The 23,452-nt window shown below is 43.0% G+C and overlaps 1 long non-coding RNA gene, 2 other non-coding genes and 2 pseudogenes across 3 annotated transcripts; 1 reads left to right on the plus strand and 4 right to left on the minus strand.

Moving 5' to 3' along the window:
• Positions 1–785: 785 nt before the first annotated feature.
• On the minus strand, positions 786–968 carry LOC142729633 (U2 spliceosomal RNA). The gene has a single exon (XR_012878398.1). It is a non-coding gene; the product is annotated as a U2 spliceosomal RNA (small nuclear RNA).
• A 6,542-nt stretch (positions 969–7,510) lies between these two features.
• Positions 7,511–7,696, minus strand: LOC142729609 (U2 spliceosomal RNA). Its single transcript, XR_012878385.1, has one exon. It is a non-coding gene; the product is annotated as a U2 spliceosomal RNA (small nuclear RNA).
• A 6,177-nt stretch (positions 7,697–13,873) lies between these two features.
• LOC142729618 (U2 spliceosomal RNA) lies at positions 13,874–14,054 on the minus strand (annotated as a pseudogene).
• Positions 14,055–20,609: 6,555 nt separating this feature from the next.
• Positions 20,610–20,832, minus strand: LOC142729611 (U2 spliceosomal RNA; annotated as a pseudogene).
• Positions 20,833–21,253: 421 nt separating this feature from the next.
• On the plus strand, positions 21,254–22,360 carry LOC142729596 (uncharacterized). Its single transcript, XR_012878376.1, has 4 exons — positions 21,254–21,340; positions 21,765–21,846; positions 21,944–22,026; positions 22,256–22,360. It is a non-coding gene; the product is annotated as an uncharacterized LOC142729596 (long non-coding RNA).
• Positions 22,361–23,452: the final 1,092 nt, after the last annotated feature.

Below are 23,452 nucleotides of genomic sequence, written 5' to 3' on the forward strand. Positions count from 1 at the left end.
GACACGTGCAAAGTTCCGTCTGAACTTTATATAAGACGGTGCGGCTCAGTCAGTCACTCAGTGTTGCCTGAGAGGGCAACACTGCAACAGCCGGCCGCCAGGCTGTCTTTTTTTGCACAGCTAGTTGCCTCCAGGAGGCCACAAGAGGGAGACAAGGGACTGCAAAATGGAAAATAAGCATCCACCAACTTTACAGACAACTTCTCCTTGCTCCTACAACCTCCATCCTTGCACAGTTTGTTATTCTTCTAGGTAACATAGTAACAAATCCAAATTGCTGCTCTCTTTGTAGGCAAGCAAGGCTTTGTTGCAACTGCAATTCTTACTACTTCTTGAAATGTAGGGACGACAGTACATTCCATCACATCCATCTAGTGTACACAGGTAGGTCCATTGTGGCGGGCGGGCTGGCGGGCGGGCGGCTTTAATGGCTGTTTGCTGTTCCCCTACTGCACTCCACTATTTGACTGTGGTGCTGCATCAATCAGTGGCTGGCTCAGGTGCAGCTCTTTAACTTACCTAAAAGGGAGGGCGGAGAGAAGACAAGGAAGGTGAATGAGCTGTTCCAATGTGAAATGCCGGAAACACAGACACACAGACGACACAAAACAAGAGGTGGCAATGTATTCATTAATTGCATTTAATCAATTAGCTCATTATCACTCATGCATTGTCCAACAGGTGTTGAAATAATGGGATTAAAAGGGGAGATCCCTTCAGAAAGACAGAAACAATGGCAAACACAAAAAACACTTTTGGAATCTGATTTTAGTCAACACATAAGGAAAGGGTGCACCGGTCCTGGAAATACTGCAATACCAGGTCAATGCGTGGAGTGGACAGAGCAAGCTCTATTTCCATCTCCCTGTTCTAAAAATCCATTTAGTATATGGTCCCCAGATAGGGGACGTATCAGATATTAAACTGATAAGAACAGATTTTTTTTTTAAGTTGACTACCCCAACTTTGGGGGTAACCGTTTATTTAAAATTTTTCAGGTTTTACAATAAATCAACATTTTTCAACATTTTTACAGAGATTCAAATTTTACAACAATGGTTAAAAAATAAATACAAATTGTCAGATTAAAATCATACAATTTATAAAAGGGCACTTGGTGGCATCATATTATAGAATTCCATTCACTAAAAAAACATTTTCTACTTAAAACAGGAGAGAATTTTTTGTCTAAAAGATAATATTTGTGCATTTCATAAAAACAAATTCCTAAAACATCATTCACAGATAAAATTTCATGTTTGAATAAAAGAATATTCCTGGCCGCCCACAAAGCTGCTTTAACGCAGTTAGTAATCTTCCATGCCATAATTCTCTGAGTCCTTGTTGGGCACTCCAGACATCCGTAAAATACGCCTTCGCTTGTAATTTTCTTTATTCCGGTTATCTTCTTCATCAAGGGGAGGATTTTTGTCCATATTAATTGAGAAAAATAACATTGCCAAAAAAGATGTAAGACTGTCTCGTCATCGCGGCATCCTCCCCTTGAACACGCAGCCGAGTTGGTCAGTCCCCTTCGATGCTGGAATGCCCGGCATGGAAGACACTCGTGGGCGCAGCTCCAGGCCAGATCCTTCTGTGAATTAAAAATGAATTTAGCATTAACCATGCTCCAGATGAATTTGAACTTGTTTTCATTAAAATTGCTAATGGGGGCTATTAAAACATTTTCTTTTATTTCCTTTAAAACATATTTACTATTTTTTACATCTTCTATTCTTTTGTCTTTTAGGTTAAAAAGGTTCACTATTTTTTCTAAAATCTTATACTGGTCTGGCAGGTTAAAAGCATATGGCGAGCTTAAAACCGTAGAGAACCATCCGTACCTCCTCATAAAATAGCCAGTGTTATAACGGATAAAATAAGACCAGTAGTGTTCCTTAAAAACAGTATTAAGACACAGTGTAAAAAAATGGATTAAAAGAAATGCTTTTATATTTGGAAAATCTTTACCACCCATTAGCTTTGGCAACATCACTTTTTCTCTCCTGAGCTTCTCCATCCTAGAATTCCATAAAAATGTAAAACATGCCTTGGTAATCTTTTTTAATAAAATATCAGGGGGAGGGAAAACCATACTTAGATACAATAAAATTGGTAAAATCACCATTTTTGTGATTAAAATTTTTCCCTCCATTGTCAGTTTTCTAAGATTCCATAAACAAATTTTCTTATTAACTTTTTGTGCCACCAAGTCCCAACTGATAAAACCATTGTTTGACTCATTGAAGGAGACCCCTAAAATCTGTACAGACTCCGACACAGGGACTGGAATGTCCTGTAAAATCATATTGCCAATATTTAAAATATTACTTTTATTAAAATTGACTTTAAAACCGGAGGAGCAGCAAAATTGGTATATCTGTTGTAATGCTTTTTGCAGTGACGGGGCGTCCCTGCAAAGGACCGCGACATCATCCATGTACCCCACTACTTTTGCCTCTAGTCCCCCCCCGCCCGGCAGGGGGACTCCACATATCTGCCTGTCATTCCTCAATCTGCAGAGTAGAGGCTCGATCGCACATATAAAAAGTAGTGGGGACAAGGGACACCCCTGCTTCACTCCGGAGTTTAAAAGGACATTCTGTGTCTTAAAACCCTTTACTAAAATCTTGCTCGTGCAATTTTCATAAAAGGCCTTCAGAGACTGTAAAAAACCTTCTGGTATACCCATCTTTTCTAAAACCTTAAAAAGATAAAAATGTGATACTCTATCAAAGGCTTTCTCGAAATCTATAGATAAAACCGCCAATCTGCCTTTTCTCTCCTTCGTATCACTAATAACATCTTTTAAAAGGTTTAAATTGTCCCATATGCTCCTCCCAGGTATCCCACAGACTTGGTTGGAGTGGACGATTTTTTCTATAACAGCCTTTAGCCTATTCGCGCAAATCTTGGCCATTATTTTATAGTCTGCGTTTAGTAAGGTGATAGGCCTCCAGTTTTTAATATCTGTTTTGTCCCCCTTTTTATAAAGCAGGGACACCTCACCTTTCTTCCAGGACCCCGGGAGGGCTTTTGTTCTAAAAACTTGAGTAAAAAGGGAATAGAGATCCTCTTTTAAAACTCCATAAAAAGTGACATAAAACTCTATGGGTATACCATCAGGGCCAGGGACTTTACCTGTTTTAAAACTCTTGATGGTATCTAAAATCTCCTGTTCCGTAATATCCTGTAATAAAAAATCTTTGGAGACAGGATTTAAAACAGCGTCAACCTCCTTCAATGAGTCGTTCATCAAATCAACATTAACAAGCTTTATATTAAAAAGATCCGCATAAAATCTGTGTACCTTTTTTAAAATATTGTCAGTGTTTGTATCTCCATCAACATTGTCTAACAGGGTATGCTTATCGTTAATTTTCTTAAAAAAGTACCTGGAGCAGGTCTCATTTTCCTCGAGGTGTTTCATTTTTGAACGAAAGACAATTTCCTTACCTCTCTGCTCCAGGCACTGGGAGATCTCCTTCCTAATCTCCATAATCTCCTCCTCCACCTGCATACCCTGTTCTCTGAACTTGTATTGGGTCTGCAGACGGGTATTCAAATTAGCAAAAAAATCCTGTTTTTCTTTTGCTTTTCTCCTTCCGATTTTTATGAAAAAGTCTCTTATTTTTATTTTCTCCCACCATGAGACTATGGACATATTTGGATGTCTTACCCGTCTGCAGCCCTTATAAAAGGTAATAAAATCAGATAAAATTTGCGGATCATCTAAAAGGGAAACGTTCATTTTCCAGGCTTTTTTGACAGTATTTTTCCCAATATCATTTTTAACTTTAAAATACAATAATTTATGATCAGATAAAACATTGGGATTAAGATCACATTTAAAAGGCAGTACTTGATAAGAGCAGAATATAAAATCGATCCTGGAGCTACAGTTCACATTGCTCCAGGTGACGCCGGCCTCTGCAGATAAATTGCTGTTACATTTCTTAAAAACATCAGTAAGTTTAAAATCAGTAACTATATCTTTTAATAATGAGGAGGTTTTGTCATAATTCCTGCTTACTGAGTTAGAGAACCGGCGTTCCCCCTTTAAAATACAATTAAAATCACCCGCTAAAACAAGTGGCTCTGAATCGTTTAAAAAAAGGGGTAAAATCTTTAGCATTCTAGCTCTTTCATTCTTGTCCGAGGACCCATAAAAATTTAAAAACTGCCATCTAATACCGTCTATAAAAGCTTTGACCAATAAAATTCTACCTGGTAAAATTTCATTAAAACTGTCAATTAAAACGTTCCCTTTAAATAAAATGGCGACACCTGCGGCTCTGGAATCGTTAGACCCGGACCACACTGAAGGTCCGAGTCTCCAGTCTTCCTTATATTTGTTGTAGTTCGTGCGATGTGGGATACAGCATTCCTGTAGGAAAAAAACGGTGGCGGAAAAAATAGAAAGATAGTCAAACAGGGCAGCTCTTCTCGTCTTGGAATGCACGCTCCTAACATTTAAGGAAATGCCACCTAACTCTGCCATGAGGAAAAGGGAAAAGAGACAGTCTTATGTAATCTTACCCGAGGTGGCCTCAGCAGTCCTCGGCGTTACCAGAGACCTCACTCGAACTCTCATCGCCCTCCGACTTTAAACCGACTGTATACGTTGAGGAGATTGGAGAGGAACTCATGTCAGACAGCTGACCCCCCGCCATACCTGAGGCACTTATCGCAAATGGGTCCCAGATGGACTCCACGGGCAAGGTTTCTGGAGCATTTTGTATGGCAGCCTCGTCCCCTACGATAGGGGCAGGAAACGCACTCGCGGCCGTTTCAGGGACTTCTGTCACCTCAGAGGCAGCTATGCTTGTCTCCCCCAACTGGCGAGAAGGGGGGAGACCTTCAGCTGGTGCTTCCGGGGGCGCGTCAACTGGTTTCCCTGCTTTCGCTCTAGCAGGTACTCCCATCGGCACCCCCGCTGCCACCTCTGAGTACGCCCTACGCCTCTTAGACCTAGCTGCCGCTCCGCCCGGGTCCTCTGCCTCAGGTACAGGCTGACCCAGCATCTCCTGCGGCCCAGGCGGATCAGCTTCATCCGAACTACCCATCTCCTCCGTTACCTGAGGGGGCTTTTTCGTCCGCTGATCACTGGCTCTTCTCTTAAACCGCCTTTGCTCCTTTGGGTCACCTGTTTGGGGGGGTCTGCTGGAGGTGTCCATGTCATCTGCCTCTTCACCTCTTGGTTCCTCTCCTTGTGCGGGGGCGATCTGGCCTGCTGGCTGCTCTGGACGCCTCGGCCGGACCTCGGGTTGTTCCGATCTGTGGGGACAAGTAGCATATAGATGACCAACTCGGCTGCAAAAACGACACCTTTTCCCCAGAGGGCAAGTTTTGGCCTCGTGCTCAGAGCTGCCACAGTTCCTACAGGTGCTTTCGCAGAACTCTTTGGTGTGACCGTACTTTTGACATTTTCTACAGAATGGAGGCATTCCTGTATAAAAAAGATCTCCTGCCATATCACCTAATTTAAAGCGTGCTGGCGGCAACATTATCCCCCCTGCTGTATTGGCATCTCTATAACAAGTTACTAAAAATCTCCACTTTGACGTCCAAACTCCAACTTCGTTCATTATTTTGCCAATACATTTAACACTTTTGAAATAGGGGGATAAAAAGGACATCACATCTTTTAAATCAGCAAACGGACAGTACATTTTTATCACAATCATCTTAGTAATGTCCAACACATGTTCGTAAAATTCAATACCGTCCAGTCTCGGATCGTTTTTTACCATGTATGCCGCCAGCAGATCTTGGAACACTCCATTCTGTACAAAAGTTATGTCGTATGTTCTTCTCCTAGGATAGTCTTGTACCGCCAATATCTCCCGCTTCTGAATGTTGAAAATGCCAACAAGCACGGTCTCCACCAAGAACTTCAGGCCGCAGGTCGTCGCCTTCTCTTCTGATACAATAACACGGATTGTATTCTTTATCCGGGCATACGCCGGTATCTCACCAGGACTTTCGTCCATGGTGAGGGGATTTCAAGGAAAGTTACGCCACCCGTTGGTGACGCAACGTCTACGCAGCTTCCCCTTTTCGGCCGAAGCCTACACGGGGGATATGTGGATCGCAACTCGTTGCTCAGGACTAAGCCTCTCTCCCAAATAGCAGCACGGGGGTGAAGTCCAGGCGAACCTGGACGATCCCCCGAGGCCGAGAGAGAGGGTACCTGAGCACCTCCTAACCAAGACCAGGCAGCACTGACTACAAGTAATCAGAACTACACTTGATCTCAGCCAGAAGGCCGAGAAGCGATAACCCGAACGGGCCGCGCGTTGCCCGAGCCTGCCCGATACTGCTGTTCAGCCCTTGCAGCGATTCAGCCTACTTCTAGGCAATTCCATGGGGCCCTGCAGGCTCACACACTCACAGCTACACGGGAGGTGAATAAAGGCCGGAGAGGAAGCCAGACAGGATTTGCTTCTTTTGCTTGCACCACAATGCAGTGCTGAAAGAGGAGGAATCTACATAAAAATGCCTTCCTGGCAACGCCCAAATGCCCTGCTGCCATGCAGATAAACACTGGCAGCGGCAGCAAGTGCATGCCCACAGCCACCCCTTGTTCCTTCACACCTTGTATCAGCTGTAATCCAGTCCAGTCCAGTGCTGCCTGCTGAGCAGCACTGACCAACACTGCCTGGGCCCAGGCTTTTATCTCTGAGGCCCCATTATGATGTCAGAAAGCTGGCTCTGGCTCCTCAGGGCTCCACTATGACACGTGCAAAGTTCCGTCTGAACTTTATATAAGACGGTGCGGCTCAGTCAGTCACTCAGTGTTGCCTGAGAGGGCAACACTGCAACAGCCGGCCGCCAGGCTGTCTTTTTTTGCACAGCTAGTTGCCTCCAGGAGGCCACAAGAGGGAGACAAGGGACTGCAAAATGGAAAATAAGCATCCACCAACTTTACAGACAACTTCTCCTTGCTCCTACAACCTCCATCCTTGCACAGTTTGTTATTCTTCTAGGTAACATAGTAACAAATCCAAATTGCTGCTCTCTTTGTAGGCAAGCAAGGCTTTGTTGCAACTGCAATTCTTACTCCTTCTTGAAATGTAGGGACGACAGTACATTCCATCACATCCATCTAGTGTACACAGGTAGGTCCATTGTGGCGGGCGGGCGGCTTTAATGGCTGTTTGCTGTTCCCCTACTCCACTCCACTATTTGACTGTGGTGCTGCATCAATCAGTGGCTGGCTCAGGTGCAGCTCTTTAACTTACCTAAAAGGGAGGGCGGAGAGAAGACAAGGAAGGTGAATGAGCTGATCCAATGTGAAATGCCGGAAACACAGACACACAGACGACACAAAACAAGAGGTGGCAATGTATTCATTAATTGCATTTAATCAATTAGCTCATTATCACTCATGCATTGTCCAACAGGTGTTGAAATAATGGGATTAAAAGGGGAGATCCCTTCAGAAAGACAGAAACCATGGCAAACACAAAAAACACTTTTGGAATCTGATTTTAGTCAACACATAAGGAAAGGGTGCACCGGTCCTGGAAATACTGCAATACCAGGTCAATGCGTGGAGTGGACAGAGCAAGCTCTATTTCCATCTCCCTGTTCTAAAAATCCATTTAATATATGGTCCCCAGATAGGGGACGTATCAGATATTAAACTGATAAGAACAGATTTTTTTTTTTTTTTTTTTTTTTTTAAAACCATTTCAGTTAGTTATAAGCAACTTATAATGTTTCTCAAAACTTGAAAATCAAAACCACGTTGCTTCAAACTTAGCATCATTCTGGTTTGTTCTTTATTCATAATCAATTCACATAAACAATCACACAAAAAAACAGAACAATATTACCTACGTCGTATCAGGAATTTCCATTTTTTGAACTTCCATATCCCCTCTGAATCTAAGCCACCACCATGCTGTCTATCCCACAACTACATGACGTAAAGTCTAGACAAAATCATCCTAATACACTCATTTTCAGGCACTAATTTCCTTTTAAACACTAACAAGTTTCTCACATCCCACAAACTTTCCATCACACATGCCATAATTAACCACATAATTCTATCTTTCATACGACTACTTGCACCCATTCCAAACATCGCTACTTTCCAATTAACTAATTTTACCCCCGCCAGTTCTTTACACAAACCACCCACCCCTTTCCATACTTCATACGAATAGTCACAATCCCACAACATATGTCTCACACTCTCACTTGCACCACATCCATCCCTCGGGCAAACCTCAGACCTAATAAGATCCCTTCTTTTCTGCACTTGCCTAACAGGTAGGATATTATGCAGCGACATCCATACAATATCACGCTGTCTGTTTGACATACCACTCACCTTCAATTTACTCCATACACTCTGCACTTCATTAGACCTCAAGCCTACAATTTCACATGGGATTTCCTTCGCACGTATTCTCTTCATCACCGCATTCTTATTTTTAAACTCACTCATTGGCACAGCAAGCAAGTCATTTTTCCTCACAAAAACCTCAATCCTCATATACCACACTGGACACTTGAAAGCCACAGGCACACTTGCATCTCTCTGTACCCAATTCAGACCATACAACATCCAACCAGCCAAGTATCTAATCATGAAACCAGTCTTGTTATTCCTCTGCACTAACACAGACACCACTTTGATATAATTCAAACCGAAAAATAGCTCAACATTTGGGAAATCTAAACCACCATTCACACACATCTTATACACATACTCTCTCTTCAATTTTTCCATTCTACTCCCCCAAAAAAAGGTAAAAATCATCTTTTCCGTCTTCTTAATTTTATGGGTAGCAAAAGGGAAAACAACTGCACAAAAAAGTAAAATTGGTAATATAACAGCTTTAACTATCAGAATTTTTCCCGTCAGTGTCAAACTTCTCAGGCTCCAAAAGTTCAGCTTTCGTTCTATTCTCATACCACATTCATCCCAACTTTCAGTCCCTCTCAGATCCTCATTAAATTGCACATCCAATATTTTAATAGCACCCATCTCACAATTAACCCCATCCATTCTCACACACCTGTCACCAAAACACTTAAAGCTACATTTACCCCAATTCACTTTAAACGCAGACGCACTACAAAACAAACTCAACAACAATCTCGCTCTATTTATCTCCGCCTCTCTTTCACTAACAATCACCACATCATCCATATAACCCAACACTTTCACAAATTTCCCATTACTCCCAGGGATTAATAACCCCCTCATAAATTTTTCCCTTCTAACCATACACAACAATACTTCAATCGCACTAATGAACAGGACAGGGGACATAGGGCAACCCTGCCTGACACCTGACCTTATCCCCACTTTTCCACTCAGAAACCCATTTACGAGAAACTCACTTGTTACGTTCCTATACAAACCTTACACTGCATACACAAACTTTCTTGGAAAACCCATTTTACACAGCACACTAAACATAAACTCATGCGACACCCTATCAAATGCCTTTTCAAAATCCACAGATAGGACCATACATTTCTGCTTTCTATCCATACAGTCCCCAATCATATCCCTTAGTAACAACAAATTATCAGTCATACTTCTACCAGGCACTGCACACACTTGATCTTCATTCACCACTTCACCAACAACCTCACGCATCCTATTGGCCAATACTTTACTAAAACACTTATAATCAGAAGCCAACAAAGTAATTGGCCTCCAGTTTGCCAAGTTTTTCTTCTCACCTTTTTTATATATCAGCACAACCACACCTTCTTTCATAGATTCGCTCAGCACACCATGCTTCCACATATACTGACATACCTCAAGCAAATCCCCACCCATTATATCCCACATCCTCACATATAATTCAATTGGGATCCCATCCTTCCCAGGTGTTTTATTTTTATTTGCACTCATCACCACATTTCTCACTTCATCCATGGTAATATCACCACACAGAGACTCACGATCTTCCTCTCCAAGTTTATTTTCCAACCCATTCAAAACCTCATTCATCAAATCCTTATCATACCACTTCTCTCCATACAACTGGGTATAAAAACCTTCAACTTCACTCATCACATCCTTTCCAGAAACACACTCACCCCTATCATTCAATAATTCATCCATATCATCCTTTTTACCACATATTTTTTTGAAAAAGAATCGTGTGTATTTTTCGTCTTTGTCTAAGTTTTCCACTTTTGATGTATATATAATTTTTTTCCCTTTTTCCTCTAGTAAACGTCTACTTTCACTCCTTGCGTCCCTCATCAAATCACTCACATCCACCCCTAGCTCGCTAAGATTTCTTAACCATTCTATTCTAACATTCAACTCATTATATTGGTTTCTTAGCATAGCTGCTTTTTTATGGCCCCATTTTTTAAAAAATTTTTTACATTCATTCTTCATCCAGTCCCACCACTCCAACACATTCCCAAAAAATTCCTGCCGCAATTTCCATCCTTTATAAGCATATATAAAAGCCTTCACAATTCTTTCATCCTCTAACAAACTTACATTTAGCTTCCATACGCCTGCACCACGCACTAAACGAGCATCCCCTTCAAAGGTTGCACACATACACACATGGTCAGAAAAGGTCACATCACGCTGCTGCAAACTTATACACCCCACATTTTTTGAGAAGAGCACCCGATCTATCCTTGATGTTACCCCTCCTCTATCAGATCTATAAGTGTCGGGTGGTGGCTTTCCCAAATGAACCTCAGCAGCATCTATAAAAGAAAAATCTTTGATTATTTGGTACAACTTTTTACCAGATACATCCATTTTTTCCCCCTCCGTCACACAGTTAAAGTCCCCAACCCAAATCGTGGGAATTCTCCCTGGCAAAAAAAAAGACAATTTCTCTAGGAGCTCTAACCTTTCTTCTTTTTTTGTTGCTCCATATATATTAATTACCCTTACCCTCCATCCTCTGACATTAATCTCTGCCAAAATACACCTCCCCACCTCCACCACAGTATAGCTCTCTAACTTTAAATTCCTATTCCCTAGCAAAATTCCTACACCATCATTTTTATTCATAGAGGAACCAGACCATATACATTGGCCATGTGGCCACTCCTGCTCAGGCACAGGTTCTGCTATTCCACATTCCTGCAAAGCATAAATATCAGCTCCTATATTTTAAAAAAAATCAAGGACTGCAGCCCTCCTGGGCTTAGATTTAATTTGTCGCACATTTAAGGATACGACATTACATAGAGTTTTGGTGGCCATACTTTGATTTTAGCAACCAAATATCCACAAACTGTCCATTTATTTCTCAGCCTTTGCCTTCTGGAGGCGGGCAATTTAAGATGAAGAGATGAGTCCCTTGACCTTCTTCCAGAAAAGGCTGATCCAAAGATATCATGGATGAAGGATATTCAGCATCTCTTCCAGGGGTAACCGGAGGTGACGCAGTCAACCTGGCCCTCTTGGCTCCCATGTCCAGAATCTCATCAGCAGGTCTGGTAACTGTAGTGAAGTCCCCTTGCTCTCCAAATTCCTCTGGGAACACCTCATCCAGACACCAAGAGACATCGGGATTCACAGGCACATCATCATCAATTTCACCCTCACCCTCACCCTGCAGCCCAGTCTGGACATCAGTTGGGTGAGGGAGATCTTCCTCGACAGGGGCTGCCTCCATACCTGCCCCTTCCTCCACTTGTACTTCTGCTAAAGTTGCAACTCCAGAGGCATGATGGACAATAGTTGCCTCATTTGCATATCCCATCAGCCCCGCCATCCCAGGCACTCTGATTCTGGCTGCATCTGCATATGATTTTTTTCGCAGAGGGCAGTCTTTGAAGGCGTGACCTTTCACCTCACACAGGTTACAGACAATGCGATTAACACATTCCTTTGCTGCATGCCCCTCCTGATTGCACTTGGAGCACCTGCCCGTTTTCTGACACCCTTCTTTTGTATGGCCAAAAACCTTGCAGTTTCTACAAAATGGTGGACACCTGGGAAAGAACAAATATCCCCTATCTCTTCCAATGGAGAAATTTGAAGGAGGGAAATGAAAACCTCCTGGTTCCTCAATGCTTTGGCGAAAACGGACACGAAATTTGTATTTCCCGGTCCATAGCAGTTCAGAATTCAAGATTTTGTTTTCATACTTGACATATGCACAATGCCTGGACAAAAAGGCCACAATATCCTGCAGTGGTACATGTGCATTATACAAAAAAACCACCAAGAAGACTTCTCCTTCATCATAGAGTAAAACAAAAGAGAGTCCAGCAAGCTCAGGGTTATTAACATTTTCCATCAAGTTGAAATGCAGATTATGGCAAGCAGGTAAATCCGTCAAGATCAAAGTATAATGACCAACCTTGTGCTCCTGCAGACAGAGAATCTTCGTCCGTTCCACCTTCAAAATTCCGAAAATGACATTGCGTACCAAATATCGCATATCCAGGGTTTTCTCCAATCCAGCATCCACTTCAATACGAACTCCATATTTGACCCGGGTTTCCCCGGCCATAGCATGGCGCACAATTACGCCCATTGTCGATCGCCTTCCTGCCACTGGCTGTCTCCCTATAGCAACAAGCAGCTTAAGCCCCAAAGGGCGATGCTGCAGGGCCGAGAGTTCAGCACTGGACGCCTCTGGTTAGCCACTTGAGCTTAGCCAAAAGGCCGAGAAGCGATAACCCGAACGGGCCGCGCGTTGCCCGAGCCTGCCCGATACTGCTGTTCAGCCCTTGCAGCGATTCAGCCTACTTCTAGGCAATTCCATGGGGCCCTGCAGGCTCACACACTCACAGCTACACGGGAGGTGAATAAAGGCCGGAGAGGAAGCAAGACAGGATTTGCTTCTTTTGCTTGCACCACAATGCAGTGCTGAAAGAGGAGGAATCTACATAAAAACGCCTTCCTGGCAACGCCCAAATGCCTTGCTGCCATGCAGATAAACACTGGCAGCGGCAGCAAGTGCATGCCCACAGCCACCCCTTGTTCCTTCACACCTTGTATCAGCTGTAATTCAGTCCAGTCCAGTGCTGCCTGCTGAGCAGCACTGACCAACACTGCCTGGGCCCAGGCTTTTATCTCTGAGGCCCCATTATGATGTCAGAAAGCTGGCTCTGGCTCCTCAGGGCTCCACTATGACACGTGCAAAGTTCCGTCTGAACTTTATATAAGACGGTGCGGCTCAGTCAGTCACTCAGTGTTGCCTGAGAGGGCAACACTGCAACAGCCGGCCGCCAGGTTGTCTCTTTTTGCACAGCTAGTTGCCTCCAGGAGGCCACAAGAGGGAGACAAGGGACTGCAAAATGGAAAATAAGCATCCACCAACTTTACAGACAACTTCTCCTTGCTCCTACAACCTCCATCCTTGCACAGTTTGTTATTCTTCTAGGTAACATAGTAACAAATCCAAATTGCTGCTCTCTTTGTAGGCAAGCAAGGCTTTGTTGCAAATGCAATTCTTACTCCTTCTTGAAATGTAGGGACGACAGTACATTCCATCACATCCATCTAGTGTACACAGGTAGGTCCATTGTGGCGGGCGGGCGGCTTTAATGGCTGTTTGCTGTTCCCCTACTCCACTCCACTATTTGACTGTGGTGCTGCATCAATCAGTGGCTGGCTCAGGTGCAGCTCTTTAACTTACCTAAAAGGGAGGGCGGGGAGAAGACAAGGAAGGTGAATGAGCTGTTCCAATGTGAAATGCCGGAAACACAGACACACAGACGACACAAAACAAGAGGTGGCAATGTATTCATTAATTGCATTTAATCAATTAGCTCATTATCACTCATGCATTGTCCAACAGGTGTTGAAATAATGGGATTAAAAGGGGAGATCCCTTCAGAAAGACAGAAACAATGGCAAACACAAAAAACACTTTTGGAATCTGATTTTAGTCAACACATAAGGAAAGGGTGCACCGGTCCTGGAAATACTGCAATACCAGGTCAATGCGTGGAGTGGACAGAGCAAGCTCTATTTCCATCTCCCTGTTCTAAAAATCCATTTAATATATGGTCCCCAGATAGGGGACGTATCAGATATTAAACTGATAAGAACAGATTTTTTTTAAGTTGACTACCCCAACTTTGGGGGTAACCGTTTATTTAAAATTTTTCAGGTTTTACAATAAATTAACATTTTTCAACATTTTTACAGGGATTCAAATTTTACAACAATGGTTAAAAAAATAAATACAAATTGTCAGATTAAAATCATACAATTTATAAAAGGGCACTTGGTGGCATCATATTATAGAATTCCATTCGCTAAAAAACCATTTTCTACTTAAAACAGGAGAGAATTTTTTGTCTAAAAGATAATACTTGTGCATTTCATAAAAACAAATTCCTAAAATATCATTCACAGATAAAATTTCATGTTTGAATAAAAGAATATTCCTGGCCGCCCACAGAGCTGCTTTAACGCAGTTAGTAATCTTCCATGCCATAATTTTCTGAGTCCTTGTTGGGCACTCCAGACATCCGTAAAAAACGCCTTCACTTGTAATTCTCTTTATTCCGGTTATCTTCTTCATCAAGGGGAGGATTTTTGTCCATATAAGTTGTGAAAAATAACATTGCCAAAAGAGATGTAAGACTGTCTCGTCATCGCGGCATCCTCCCCTTGGACACGCAGCCGAGTTGGTCAGTCCCCTTCGATGCTGGAATGCCCGGCATGGAAGACACTCGTGGGCGCAGCTCCAGGCCAGATCCTTCTGTGAATTAAAAATGAATTTAGCATTAACCATGCTCCAGATAATTTTGCATTTGTTTTCATTAAAATTGCTAATGGGGGCTATTAAAACATTTTCTTTTATTTCCTTTAAAACATATTTACTATTTTTTACATCTTCTATTCTTTTGTCTTTTAGGTTAAAAAGGTTCACTATTTTTTCTAAAATCTTATACTGGTCTGGCAGGTTAAAAGCATATGGCGAGCTTAAAACCGTAGAGAACCATCCGTACCTCCTCATAAAATAGCCAGTGTTAAAACGGATAAAATAAGACCAGTAGTGTTCCTTAAAAACAGTATTAAGACACAGTGTAAAAAAATGGATTAAAAGAAATGCTTTTATATTTGGAAAATCTTTACCACCCATTAGCTTTGGTAACATCACTTTTTCTCTCCTGAGCTTCTCCATCCTAGAATTCCATAAAAATGTAAAACATGCCTTGGTAATCTTTTTTAATAAAATATCAGGGGGAGGGAAAACCATACTTAGATATAATAAAATTGGTAAAATCACCATTTTTGTGATTAAAATTTTTCCCTCCATTGTCAGTTTTCTAAGATTCCATAAACAAATTTTCTTATTAACTTTTTGTGCCACCAAGTCCCAACTGATAAAACCATTGTTTGACTCATTGAAGGAGACCCCTAAAATCTGTACAGACTCCGACACAGGGACTGGAATGTCCTGTAAAATCATATTGCCAATATTTAAAATATTACTTTTATTAAAATTGACTTTAAAACCGGAGGAGCAGCAAAATTGGTATATCTGTTGTAATGCTTTTTGCAGTGACGGGGCGTCCCTGCACAGGACCGCGACATCATCCATGTACCCCACTACTTTTGCCTCTAGTCCCCCCCCGCCCGGCAGGGGGACTCCACATATCTGCTTGTCATTCCTCAATCTGCAGAGTAGAGGCTCGATCGCACATATAAAAAGTAGTGGGGACAAGGGACACCCCTGCTTCACTCCGGAGTTTAAAAGGACATCCTGTGTCTTAAAACCCTTTACTAAAATCTTGCTCGTACAATTTTCATAAAAGGCCTTCAGAGACTGTAAAAAGCCTTCTGGTATACCCATCTTTTCTAAAACCTTAAAAAGATAAAAATGTGATACTCTATCAAAGGCTTTCTCGAAATCTATGGATAAAACCGCCAATCTGCCTTTTCTCTCCTTCGTATCACCAATAGCATCTTTTAAAAGGTTTAAATTGTCCCATATGCTCCTCCCAGGTATCCCACAGACTTGGTTGGAGTGGACGATTTTCTCTATAACAGCCTTTAGCCTATTCGCGCAAATCTTGGCCATTATTTTGTAGTCTGTGTTCAGTAAGGTGATAGGCCTCCAGTTTTTAATATCTGTTTTGTCCCCCTTTTTATAAAGCAGGGACACCTCACCTTTCTTCCAGGACCCCGGGAGGGCTTTTGTTCTAAAAACTTGAGTAAAAAGGGAATAGAGATCCTCTTTTAAAACTCCATAAAATGTGACATAAAACTCTATGGGTATACCATCAGGGCCAGGGACTTTACCTGTTTTAAAACTCTTGATGGTATCTAAAATCTCCTGTTCCGTAATATCCTGTAATAAAAAATCTTTGGAGACAGGATTTAAAACAGCGTCAACCTCCTTCAATGAGTCGTTCATCAAATCAACATTAACAAGCTTTATATTAAAAAGATCCGCATAAAATCTGTGTACCTTTTTTAAAATATTGTCAGTGTTTGTATCTCCATCAACATTGTCTAACAGGGTATGCTTATCGTTAATTTTCTTAAAAAAGTACCTGGAGCAGGTCTCATTTTCCTCGAGGTGTTTCATTTTTGAACGAAAGACAATTTCCTTACCTCTCTGCTCCAGGCACTGGGAGATCTCCTTCCTAATCTCCATAATCTCCTCCTCCACCTGCATACCCTGTTCTCTGAACTTGTATTGGGTCTGCAGACGGGTATTCAAATTAGCAAAAAAATCCTGTTTTTCTTTTGCTTTTCTCCTTCCGATTTTTATGAAAAAGTCTCTTATTTTTATTTTTATTTTCTCCCACCATGAGACTATGGACATATTTGGATGTCTTACCCGTCTGCAGCCCTTATAAAAGGTAATAAAATCAGATAAAATTTGCGGATCATCTAAAAGGGAAACGTTCATTTTCCAGGCTTTTTTGACAGTATTTTTCCCAATATCATTTTTAACTTTAAAATACAATAATTTATGATCAGATAAAACATTGGGATTAAGATCACATTTAAAAGGCAGTACTTGATAAGAGCAGAATATAAAATCGATCCTGGAGCTACAGTTCACATTGCTCCAGGTGACGCCGGCCTCTGCAGATAAATTGCTGTTACATTTCTTAAAAACATCAGTAAGTTTAAAATCAGTAACTATATCTTTTAATAATGAGGAGGTTTTGTCATAATTCCTGCTTACTGAGTTAGAGAACCGGCGTTCCCCCTTTAAAATACAATTAAAATCACCCGCTAAAACAAGTGGCTCTGAATCGTTTAAAAAAAGGGGTAAAATCTCTAGCATTCTAGCTCTTTCATTCTTGTCCGAGGACCCATAAAAATTTAAAAACTGCCATCTAATACCGTCTATAAAAGCTTTGACCAATAAAATTCTACCTGGTAAAATTTCATTAAAACTGTCAATTAAAACGTTCCCTTTAAATAAAATGGCGACACCTGCGGCTCTGGAATCGTTAGACCCGGACCACACTGAAGGTCCGAGTCTCCAGTCTTCCTTATATTTGTTGTAGTTCGTGCGATGTGGGATACAGCATTCCTGTAGGAAAAAAACGGTGGCGGAAAAAATAGAAAGATAGTCAAACAGGGCAGCTCTTCTCGTCTTAGAATGCACGCTCCTAACATTTAAGGAAATGCCACCTAACTCTGCCATGAGGAAAAGGGAAAAGAGACAGTCTTATGTAATCTTACCCGAGGTGGCCTCAGCAGTCCTCGGCGTTACCAGAGACCTCACTCGAACTCTCATCGCCCTCCGACTTCAAACCGACTGTATAACTTGAGGAGATTGGAGAGGAACTCATGTCAGACAGCTGACCCCCCGCCATACCTGAGGCACTTATCGCAAATGGGTCCCAGATGGACTCCACGGGCAAGGTTTCTGGAGCATATTGTATGGCAGCCTCCTCCCCTACGATAGGGGCAGGAAACGCACTCGCGGCCGTTTCCGGGACTTCTGTCACCTCAGAGGTAGCTATGCTTGTCTCCCCCAACTGGCGAGAAGGGGGGAGACCTTCAGCTGGTGCTTCCGGGGGCGCGTCAACTGGTTTCCCTGCTTTCGCTCTAGCAGGTACTCCCATCGGCACCCCCGCTGCCACCTCTGAGTACGCCCTACGCCTTTTAGTCCTTGCTGCCGCTCCGCCCGGGTCCTCTGCCTCAGGTACAGGCTGACCCAGCACCTCCTGCGGCCCAGGCGGATCAGCTTCATCCGAACTACCCATCTCCTCCGTTTCCTGAGGGGGCTTTTTCGTCCGCTGATCACTGGCTCTTCTCTTAAACCGCCTTTGCTCCTTTGGGTCACCTGTTTGGGGGGGTCTGCTGGAGGTGTCCATGTCATCTGCCTCTTCACCTCTTGGTTCCTCTCCTTGTGCGGGGGCGATCTGGCCTGCTGGCTGCTCTGGACGCCTCGGCCGGACCTCGGGTTGTTCCGATCTGTGGGGACAAGTAGCATATAGATGACCAACTCGGCTGCAAAAACGACACCTTTTCCCCAGAGGGCAAGTTTTGGCCTCGTGCTCAGAGCTGCCACAGTTCCTACAGGTGCTTTCGCAGAACTCTTTGGTGTGACCGTACTTTTGACATTTTCTACAGAATGGAGGCATTCCTGTATAAAAAAGATCTCCTGCCATATCACCTAATTTAAAGCGTGCTGGCGGCAACATTATCCCCCCTGCTGTATTGGCATCTCTATAACAAGTTACTAAAAATCTCCACTTTGACGTCCAAACTCCAACTTCGTTCATTATTTTGCCAATACATTTTACACTTTTGAAATAGGGGGATAAAAAGGACATCACATCTTTTAAATCAGCAAACGGGCAGTACATTTTTATCACAATCATCTTAGTGATGTCCAACACATGTTCGTAAAATTCAATACCGTCCAGTCTCGGATCGTTTTTTACCATGTATGCCGCCAGCAGATCTTGGAACACTCCATTCTGTACAAAAGTTATGTCGTATGTTCTTCTCCTAGGATAGTCTTGTACCGCCAATATCTCCCGCTTCTGAATGTTGAAAATGCCAACAAGCACGGTCTCCACCAAGAACTTCAGGCCGCAGGTCGTCGCCTTCTCTTCTGATACAATTACACGGATTGTATTCTTTATCCGGGCATACGCCGGTATCTCACCAGGACTTTCGTCCATGGTGAGGGGTTTTCAAGGAAAGTTACGCCACCAGTTGGTGACGTAACGTCTACGCAGCTTTTCCCCTTTTCGGCCGAAGCCTACACGGGGGATATGTGGATCGCAACTCGTTGCTCAGGACTAAGCCTCTCTCCCAAATAGCAGCACGGGGGTGAAGTCCAGGCGAACCTGGACGATCCCCCGAGGCCGAGAGAGAGGGTACCTGAGCACCTCCTAACCAAGACCAGGCAGCACTGACTACAAGTAATCAGAACTACACTTGATCTCAGCCAGAAGGCCGAGAAGCGATAACCCGAACGGGCCGCGCGTTGCCCGAGCCTGCCCGATACTGCTGTTCAGCCCTTGCAGCGATTCAGCCTACTTCTAGGCAATTCCATGGGGCCCTGCAGGCTCACACACTCACAGCTACATGGGAGGTGAATAAAGGCCGGAGAGGAAGCCAGACAGGATTTGCTTCTTTTGCTTGCACCACAATGCAGTGCTGAAAGAGGAGGAATCTACATAAAAACGCCTTCCTGGCAACGCCCAAATGCCCTGCTGCCATGCAGATAAACACTGGCAGCGGCAGCAAGTGCATGCCCACAGCCACCCCTTGTTCCTTCACACCTTGTATCAGCTGTAATCCAGTCCAGTCCAGTGCTGCCTGCTGAGCAGCACTGACCAACACTGCCTGGGCCCAGGCTTTTATCTCTGAGGCCCCATTATGATGTCAGAAAGCTGGCTCTGGCTCCTCAGGGCTCCACTATGACACGTGCAAAGTTCCGTCTGAACTTTATATAAGACGGTGCGGCTCAGTCAGTCACTCAGTGTTGCCTGAGAGGGCAACACTGCAACAGCCGGCCGCTAGGCTGTCTTTTTTTGCACAGCTAGTTGCCTCCAGGAGGCCACAAGAGGGAGACAAGGGACTGCAAAATGGAAAATAAGCATCCACCAACTTTACAGACAACTTCTCCTTGCTCCTACAACCTCCATCCTTGCACAGTTTGTTATTCTTCTAGGTAACATAGTAACAAATCCAAATTGCTGCTCTCTTTGTAGGCAAGCAAGGCTTTGTTGCAACTGCAATTCTTACTCCTTCTTGAAATGTAGGGACGACAGTACATTCCATCACATCCATCTAGTGTACACAGGTAGGTCCATTGTGGCGGGCGGGCGGGCGGCTTTAATGGCTGTTTGCTGTTCCCCTACTCCACTCCACTATTTGACTGTGGTGCTGCATCAATCAGTGGCTGGCTCAGGTGCAGCTCTTTAACTTACCTAAAAGGGAGGGCGGAGAGAAGACAAGGAAGGTGAATGAGCTGTTCCAATGTGAAATGCCGGAAACACAGACACACAGACGACACAAAACAAGAGGTGGCAATGTATTCATTAATTGCATTTAATCAATTAGCTCATTATCACTCATGCATTGTCCAACAGGTGTTGAAATAATGGGATTAAAAGGGGAGATCCCTTCAGAAAGACAGAAACAATGGCAAACACAAAAAACACTTTTGGAATCTGATTTTAGTCAACACATAAGGAAAGGGTGCACCGGTCCTGGAAATACTGCAATACCAGGTCAATGCGTGGAGTGGACAGAGCAAGCTCTATTTCCATCTCCCTGTTCTAAAAATCCATTTAATATATGGTCCCCAGATAGGGGACATATCAGATATTAAACTGATAAGAACAGATTTTTTTTTTACATTTTAATTTTTTTAGTTCTTATTCAGCTATTTCTTATAAAATCTGCGAAACAGAAAAAAGCTTCAGTTCAAACATGTTCCAACAGGACGTTCCAACTTCTTAAATTCCACCAGCTTGAGGCTTTTGGACCCACTCTCTTCCTGTCCAACAAATAGAAGACGTAAATTTCACTTAGGGCCAGCTTTATACAGTCTTTCTCGGAAATGGTGTCTCTTCTGAACAGTAAGATGTTGCGCACCTTCCATTGGGCATTTTTTAAACAGTTCAAGATAATCCACAACACTCTCTTCTTCTCTCCCACAGGATGCTTGAAGTCTCCATACAGCACCACTTCATGGTTCAGGAACCTTAATTCACAGGTAAATTTCAGTAGAATGCCAACAGTTTTCCATACCTTCTGAGCATAGGCACAGTTCCACATTAAGTGCATGACGCTTTCTTCTCCAGGACACCCAGCTCTTGGGCATCTTGGAGTGGAGACGAGCCCTCTTCTATACTGAAATGCCCTGGTAGGGAGACTTTCGTGTAGAATCATCCAAGACAAGTCTTTAAGAACATTGGATAGGTAAGGAGCGTTGGTGATTCTCCATAGCTCCATAGACTTTGATGTTGTGAAGTTACTCACATTTGTTGTCTCTTGGTGACTGTCCAGCAACATTCTCAGCTTTCTGGCATTCTTAAGATGTTCCTGTTCCATACCTTCCAGTTGGTAGACATGGATGGTTCTTTCCAAACATACATACTGCACAGGTGGTAGCAGCAGGGTAGGCTTTGTAAGGGGCAGCTCTATCCACTTTCTCTTTCTGAACACGTGTCCAGCGGCATACCTTAGAAAGTAGGCCCAGGTTTTATTCATCTTGATGTTCTTGAAACACAAGGAGAAATACTGCAGATATAGAAAGCGTTTAAAGAAGATAATCTCCTTTCCTCCATTCTTCTTCTGCTTGTACATTATCTCTCGTCTAACTTTCTCCATTTTTGAATTCCAGATGAAATGGAAACATATCCTTTGGAGTTCCTTAAGACGATTTTCGCTTGGTAGAAAAACCTGGCTCAAGTACAACAGCAGAGGTAGTACTAATGCCTTGATGACCAAGTTCTTCCCTTCAATTGTTAGCTGTCTGAGTTTCCAAAACTCAATCTTCTTCTTCACCTTTTCACTTATCAGCTCCCAGCTTTCTTTTCCATCATTCTGGGGCGTGAATATGACACCAAGAATTTTGATTCTGTCGCACTGGGTATTGACCTCAGGTAAGTCGAAATCCCTCCATTCCTTCAGTGTGAAGCAGTCGCACTTATTCTTATTCAATCTGAATCCTGATGCTTGACAGAAGAAGTCTGTTAGCAGTAGCGCCCTCCTCACAGATTGTTTATTGGAGCATAGAATATTGACATCGTCCATATAGGCACTTACTTTCACTGACTGCCCACCTCCTCCTGGAATCGGCACCCCTCTAATGATCTTCTCTTTCCTCAACAGCGTGAGCAGGGGTTCGAGGACACAGATGAAGAGGATGGGCGACAGGGGGCATCCTTGTTTTACCCCAGACATCAGATCCACTTTTCCAGACAAGAAGCCATTAATGGTAACTTGGCTATAGGATTCTTTGTACAGTAATGCGACTTGTTTGATCACTGTCTCAGGAAAATTCATTTTCTTCAGCACAAGCCACAGAAACTCGTGCGAGACTCGGTCATAGGCCTTCTGAAAGTCCAGTGACAACACGGCCAAATCTTGCTTTCTGTCTTTGGAGTACCAGATGCAGTCCCTGATGGTATTTAGGTTATCTGCGATACTTCTACCCGGTACCCCACAAACTTGGTCTTGGTGGATGACCTTGTCGATGTGTTTCTTAATTCTATTGACCAAGATTTTGGATAACACCTTGTAATCGACATTGAGGAGGGTTATTGGCCTCCAATTTTCAAGGCTGGTCTTGTCTCCTTTCTTGAACAGCAAAGTAACTATTCCTCTCCTCCATGACTCAGGTAACAGCTCGCTCTTCATTGCTGCTTTGAAGATCTCCAGCAGGTCTTCCTTCAGAGTGTTCCAGAATGTTGAAAAGAACTCCACTGATAGACCATCTGATCCTGGAGCCTTCCGAAACTTGCGAAACTCTTGATTACACTCAGGAGTTCTCCCAAGGTAAGTTCCTTGCATAAGTCTTCTTTCTCAGCTTGGCCAAGCTTAAGTTCTAGCGCTTCTAGGGCGTGTGAGACAAAAGACATATCTATCTTCTTTTTTTCAAAGAGAGTCTGATAGAATTTCTTGGCCTCTTGAAGCATACCTTCTTTGCTGGTTTGACCAGCGATATTGGTCATGATATTTTTCTGTTCCATACTTTTCTTGAAAAAGAAGCGTGAACATTTCTCGTTATTTTCCAACTGTTGCACTTTAGTATTAAAGATCACTTCTTGTCCTTTTTGATGGATGACCTCTTTAATTTCTTTTTTAATTTTTCCCACCAGGTCAGCGACATCAACACCAGCGTTCTTCAAACTCAGGTAAGTCTGTAATTTTGTGTTGAGTCTCTTGTACCACCTTTTCTTCTCTCGGGCTCTTTTAATCCCATAATCTAAGAAGAAGTTCTTGATCTTCTCTTTAGTATTGTCCCACCATTCTAGGATTGATGGAAATTTTCCTTTAGCAGTTGCCCATTTTTTATAGGCTACAATG

Source organism: Rhinoderma darwinii, unplaced genomic scaffold (genome assembly GCF_050947455.1).
Source record: "Rhinoderma darwinii isolate aRhiDar2 unplaced genomic scaffold, aRhiDar2.hap1 Scaffold_729, whole genome shotgun sequence".
NCBI lineage: Eukaryota > Metazoa > Chordata > Amphibia > Anura > Rhinodermatidae > Rhinoderma > Rhinoderma darwinii.